Genomic DNA, 6,886 nt, shown 5'->3' on the forward strand with positions numbered 1-6,886 from the left:
CTAAGACTTCATCAACAGAATTCCTTTCAGGGCAAAGTGTAAACCAGTTCTTCGCACAGCCCTTCCCGAGTGAAAAATGAAGTTGTAATAGCAAAAACAACCTGGAGACAGCAAAGATGATCTCTGCTTTAGCATAAATTATAGGCAGGCAGAGAATGTATAACACATATCCACCAAATCACATTTTTCTTGCACATCAGTACAAGGTAACAAAGGCTAAAAGATTCAAGTGCAAACAAAAGAGAAAAGCACAACATTCAAGTAAAGCCAAGATGGCTATGCAAAGAAGGAAAAATGTGAGAGGAATGTTTTCACTGATATTTCTTAAAGGTAAGTGCCCTTCTCACAAGTGGCAAAGTACTTTCAGAAAACCACTGAACCAATTTTGTGCGGCAACTGAGCTTTACTAATATTGCAGCTTAAACAGAAAGACTGTTTGCAAACATCACGTTTCTGGCTTTTCTCAGATTTACGAGAAGGTTAAATGAAGCAAAACATGCAAGAATCTCATCAGTTTAATTAATTGTTGAACAAAGCTACCAGTACAAGCCTTACTTAGTCACATTCCCATCCAAAAAGCTGGAGAACAGACTCTAGTTTTCATCTCACTGACAAAAGGATGCCATTAATATCTTTTCAAATGTTCAGTTTTCACAGGAGTTTACCGTATCTGTAGTACCTAAATTATGAAGCCACCATAAAATCTAGAGGCAGGAAAAAATGCACCATCTTTTCAGTATGCACTTACACATCTAGTAATTGCTCATGGTCTCATACTTTGCTATGCACTGAAATTCACTACCTGTACGGGCCTGTAGGTTCACAGCTCATACAGCTCCTGTTGTTGGCTCAAATTTCAAGCACGAAAATATACAAAAAAAGGTTTGAAATTGACCAGTTTATTTGGAATAGGTTGTGTTTGTTTACCTGAAGTCTGAACTTATTTCAACACAGTATTAATTTTAACAACTTCAGCAATTGCTACTATTTATATACATCCGTGACTCTTATGGGTAAAGCATTTAGGCCACACACAGGCCATGTGTGTCAGAAAAAAAAAAGAAAGTCTGACAACTGGTAATCACACTTGTGTTAACTCACAATTACAGTTACTACAGTAACAAAAAGAAGAAAAAGGACTGGTTTCAAAAATAGAAATCATTATCACCCACAATGTAATTTTCTTATTGCCCAGTTTTAGATCTTACAGTATTTCAACCTGAGTGGGAAAAATAACAGCGGATGATGATTTAGAGAGAGATGTGATCTAAGACTAATTTAACTGAATGTTTCATGAACCTTAAATTCTTAAAAATATTTTCAATAATAACAATCAGCCCACATGTTATTGGAATGTATTTTGGAATCTTTAGTTTCCACAAAGTATTATCAGTAAATAGTTGAACTAATGTGTGACAAGTAACAGAACTGACAAATAATTTTAATGAAGTTTCTTTAGTCTGAAAAGAGACTTATACAGTGCTTTTTAACCAAGTTTCAGATCTTTGTAGGGGAAGGTAAGCAGGATTACGGAGAGTCAAGTGGAGAATGGATACTGTGGAGCGGAGTAGCAGAGCTAGAAGTGTATTATTTTCTCCCAAGTGCCATCCCAGTACATTTTGTACATGATTCCTTCACATGTATACCTCTTTTATGAGTACACCACCAAAGCAATGCTATGCCAATATGATGGAACAACTGTTTCTTAAAAGCAAACCATAAAGCCTCCAGGATGTGTAATACCACAGGGCATGTAGCTAAACTGAATTACTGATGGGTATAGTACAGCAATCTCACTGTATGAAACTTTCAAACAGCTAAAATGTGTTAATTGCAGCCCTTACACAGAAATGCAGACTTGTACACCACTTGAACTGCTGTATCCCAAAGAAAAACGTGTGATGGTTAAACATCTACCACTGATGGCAATGGACAGCTAGCACAGACTGAGTCAGGTAGGTGAGAACAGGGAGGTAGACAGGCTCTGGGGCACGAAAACTGGAGGGAAGGCAAGCTGCTTCTAAAAACTCTTTTTTGAAGGCCTGGAGGAAAAAAAAATAACCATGAAGACCCTCAACTTCCCTCTTCAGCCATCGGAATCACCAACAACAATTAAAAAAGACCCCAAAAAAAAAAAAAACAAACCAAAAAAAACCAACAAACCAACCCAGAGAGAGGGAAACCTTGTGACAAATCTGCCTCCTCCTCCCTCCCTGCTCTCACCTCCCGGCAGCGAGGCTCTGGCTGCACAGCTCCCTGGCGGGGAGCATCTGCCCCTCGGCACGCCCCGGGCCGCCGCCGCTCCCGGCGGGACCCCGCGGGAGGAGGGCGGGAGAGGCCGAGGAGCGGCGGCGGCGCGGGGCGCGCAGGCCTCGGCGCCCCCCCGGCCCCGGCGCTGCCACTGACGGCCGGGGAAGGGGCTCGGCGGGGTCCGGGGCTCGGGGCGGCGCACTGCGGCTGCGGGGCGGCCGGCGGGGAGAGGGGCAAGCGGGTGAAGGGGAGCAGATGCTCTGGGGCTGGTTTTACCTGCTGCTGCTGCTGCCTGCAGTGGCATGAAGATCTGGCTCAGCCTCTCTCTCTCTCTCTCTCTCTGTCACTCCCTCCCCGCCTCCCTCCTTCCTTCCTTCCCTCCCTCCCTGCGGCGCGGCGCACAGACCCCCGTGCCGGCCCGACGCCCTGCGAGGGACGCGGGGCAGGGGGAGGCAGTGGGGGAGGCCCGGGGAAGGGAAGGGAAGGGGAAGGGCTCCCTGCCCGCCCGCGGGGACGCGCGGTGGCACCGCCCCGCTCCCGCCGCGCAGGCGCCCGAGCCCGCGGCCGCCCGGCGCCTGCTCCTTGTTCCTGCTCCGTGCTCCCCGTGTCCGCTCCCAGATGTCCGAGGCTGCGGGGCGCCGGTGGAAGGGGAAGGGCGAGCATGGGGCTGCCCTCGCGGCTTGGCCGGCGCCCGCTTCTCGCCATCCGCGCTGGGCAACAGCAGAAGGGCGCCGGGGTTGTTTGAAACTGAAAGGGTTTGCGTTTCTTCGGGGCCTTTCGGCCTCTCGAGGAAGCCTGATCTGCTTGTATTTACATAAGGCGTGCGTAGAGTGTAGTTACCAGTCACGCAATGCGTGGTGAGGGCTGGGGGGGAAGGGGCTTAAAAGGAAGGTATTTTAAAGTGAGTCCGTAACGTGGCTCTTTGGGAGCGGCTGGCCGTGTTCAGACCGCTTGGGAAACGTCCTGGTGGAAGGAGTCAAGTGCCCGGCTGGAGCTCTGGGCGGCCGGAGGTGGGTGCTGCCCGACCGGGGCGCTTGTCAGCCCCAGCAGTGGGGTCACTGAGCGCGACCCTACAGCACGGTAGCAGCTCACTGGGACGAGCGCGTCAGTTCCCAGGGCACACTTGGACCGCTGGCACGCGATTGAGATCAGTCAAAAAGATCACTTACTTAAGTTTCGGAAAATCCGTTAAACCTGCCGTTTGCTCGGCATCGGCCCTTCATTAAAAATCATGAAGGAATGTGAACAGAGGAGCCCCAAGTATTGAAGAGTTCATTTTCCTTGCAAAAACAGCCTTCAAGAGGTGTATTTATGCATGAGTTTGAAGGTGTTGAGAAGCGCCTTGTGACTTAGGTTGCTCCTTGTGACCATTTAACAGTGTCTCTTTATATGTGCTGATGCACTAAGTATGCAAGCTTTTCTTTGGAGACACCAGTACAAGACAGAAAGGGGAAACTAGAGACATACTACGTTATAGATGATAGCTGAAGCAGAAATATTATTTGAACCTAAGTCTTGGAAAAATAAGCCTAAATCTGGCATGTTTGACTATTAGAATGTGCTTCAAGGTAACATAGGAAGAAAGATGATCAATCTGAGATACATCTAGAAATGAAACAAGAATAAAACTTTTTGTATGGTATCTAATCTCTGCAGACATTTCTTATAATTCCCTTGATTCCCAGAAAGGAACTTTTTTGCTTTTTGGGTGATTTCAGGGCAAGATAATCAGCCTATCTATGTGGTTTTGCCAGAGATACTTAGAGAGGAAATCTCAACTCCATGTCAGTCTACAGATGTTTTTGATTCCCAGATGTTTGATTAAGAAAAGAGAGACCAAAGTAGGTTCCGGCCTGCTGATGATAGTGTTTTACAGCCACACATTTACATTTTTTGCTACATCAGATTGTTTAAAGTAGAAAGCGCCATTTAAAGTTAAATTCTTGGTAGATTTAAAATTAAAAGGCTTAGGACAAAAACCAAATGAAGATGTGAGAATTTCCTTGCATGTCTGCATATCCATTAATTTCAAACACATAGTTTCATTTTCTGTTTGCAATAAAGATTTTCTGTTTGTTGCTATGACATGCTCCTTACATTTATTTTGTGTTAGAGCGGATCTTGATATTAAAAAAGCCAAGCAGTCAAGCATATATTTTTTTTCTAGTAATACCATGTTTTGGATACCTTGAACAGCTCAGTGATGAAGATACAATTTTGTTCGACACAGGGCACAGCATTTGATTTAGAAATAATACAGCCATCTACAGTCAGTCTGCATATATCACAGTGACCTGTCCACTATAAATACATGGAAGTGCCTATTTTCTGCTTTTGCAATACAGTGCATTTTAGATAAGAAGATATGCAAAAGTAGTGTGTGCTTGGGAGATGAAATGAAAATGTGAAGAATTATAGCACATTATATGTTGAAGATATGGTGTGTAGACGGGGCTCACTAGGTAAAGTTTGTGTTGAAACTATCAAAACCTTTTCTTTGTAAGCCTGCAGATTTGTGCTACTGTTTAAAACAGGGGAAGTGTGCACCTGCCTTTGGCATATATTCCCACTCTGTCCTCAAGTCAGGCAATTGCGAGTTGTCTAAATAACTACTGGAGTAATTATATGAGCATAGGATATCTAATTGTGTGCATGCTTAGGGGATGTCTTAAAAGATTTGGCCCTCTCAGTATTCTCAATATGAAAATTTTCCCATGGAAAATAAAAGCTGGAACAAAAGCTAGCAGGAAAAAAACCAGCGGAGTCTGCCAAAAGTAGTTATTCTTGTTTCATTGGCAATCAATTGTTAGGCTAATCATAACACTTAGACTGCTATTTCAAGCAAGAATGGAGGTTCCACACCAAAATTAAAACTTTGTAAGGAAATTAATCCCTTCTACTTATGCACCAATAAAGAGACAATAAATTCCAAATATTACTAATTTCTGTATTCTCAAGATTATGGAGGGTTAAGGTCAATCTGCTTAGTTTATGTTCACAATACATCCTACTGCAGAGTCACAAGTAAAAGTGTGTAAACTTCATATAAGTAAAGAAAGTAATGTTTCTTATATTAGGTATTGACTGAAATATTCTTGAGGTTTTAAATATTTTTAACATTTTACATGGCTGTGCATTGCAATTATGAAAAATCTTGGTTTATATTTTGTTGCATCATTAGCAGCATTCTTCATTTAATTAGTCTGGCCTGTAATCTGGCTAAGTTTTATACAAGTTCTTCACATCTCATGTGTAAGTGGTATCCATAGTAAAAAATGCATATGTTGCTTGCTAGCATTTTAGTTTCTCATGTTTGGGAGGGAAGAGAGTAGCCCAGCTTTGTTACCGTCTTTAGAATAAAGCCATTACATGCATTTGAACTAGTTAGGAGGATTTCATATAGTTTGAAAAAGTATAGTATAGGTTTACAAATTGAATAAAATATAAAGCAAAATTTCTTGACTTTTTCTCCTAGTTATCTCATGCAAACAGAATATAAAAATTCACACAGATTTTTACTATATATTAGTGTGAATTATATACCAAGCATTTTATTGAATGCATATGCATGCATGATTTTGTGCACATGCAAATATATGAATATATATACACATGTTAGTTGTATTTCAAATTGTTATAGCCTCTTGTTTGGATTTCATATTCGATCTGTAATCCAGGAGATTTTGAAATCTCAGGAATTTGAAGAAAATATCGAGGAAGGTTTTATGACTGCAACTTCTCCCATGAGTCAAATAAAGCTACAACTCCTCTATCAATTGAATTCCCATAGAGAAACTGGGAAATAGTTGTGGAGTACTTCTGTCATTTCTAGACCCTACAATAAGATGTATTCTATACACAGCCATTAAGAACAAAGTCATATTGATTTTAAGTTTGATGAACTTTCTTCCAGTAGAATCTGTTTGATGCCTTTGCCAGCTTGCAGTTTCCATTGTGACTATTCACTTAATCACTCTCAAGGTCTGCTTTTGTACATTATTTAAAAATATTTACCAATCATAAGGAGAATAATTAATTACAAGTTTTGTTCTGTCCTTTTCATTCTCCACCCAAGCCTTCTTGTGCAAAAAAGTAACCCCATTTTGCCTCGGAATGATAATAAGATTTGGCCATAGACATTTACACCGTAACTTGAATGGGTCTTAAATAACTTTAAAATTCTTTGGTTTAGTGGAGCTAAGGTAAGCTCTTTGTGAACCTGTATGTCAAGTGATATGATTCAGTATAAATCTTCTATTATTAATTGAACTTCCCAAATACCTAATACAACATACTGTGTCTTCCTCCAGTAGAGAACCAAGCATCAAATGCTTTCTCAGTAAAAGGCATAGCTTGACATACTGACAGTTACGTCAAACTTGATGAAATGCATCGTGTAAGTTGGACAAAGATGCACGACTTAGTGTGTTCTGAAAAAATTTAAAGGAATCAAAATGGAGTGAGCAAGAGGAATACAGACTGATGAACTACTGTTGGAAGGAATAAAAGGAATCATGTACTCCAAACTAGCTCAATTAAAATTTACCAAGCGTGAGACTTCCTCTGAAATGTGTAAAGAAAGAGACCTGATCTTTTAACACACACTGCACCAGCACAGAGACATATCAGCGTAATA

General features: G+C 41.8%; 1 protein-coding gene across 6 annotated transcripts in view; it reads right to left on the reverse strand.

Moving 5' to 3' along the window:
• The window catches only part of TBC1D5 (TBC1 domain family member 5), a 337,427-nt gene extending 334,692 nt beyond the window's left edge, over positions 1–2,735 (reverse strand). For 5 of the 6 annotated variants that reach the window (XM_069007252.1, XM_069007244.1, XM_069007246.1 and 2 more), the window contains exon 1: positions 2,527–2,735. The gene's annotated coding sequence lies outside the window, so the exon portion shown is untranslated. Of the gene's footprint in view, positions 1–1,844; positions 2,043–2,526 lie in introns of all 6 variants that reach the window. The other variant, XM_069007250.1, reaches the window with a different exon arrangement.
• Between the last annotated feature and the right edge of the window lie 4,151 nt (positions 2,736–6,886).

Source organism: Aphelocoma coerulescens, chromosome 2 (genome assembly GCF_041296385.1).
Source record: "Aphelocoma coerulescens isolate FSJ_1873_10779 chromosome 2, UR_Acoe_1.0, whole genome shotgun sequence".
In the NCBI taxonomy this organism is placed as follows: domain Eukaryota; kingdom Metazoa; phylum Chordata; class Aves; order Passeriformes; family Corvidae; genus Aphelocoma; species Aphelocoma coerulescens.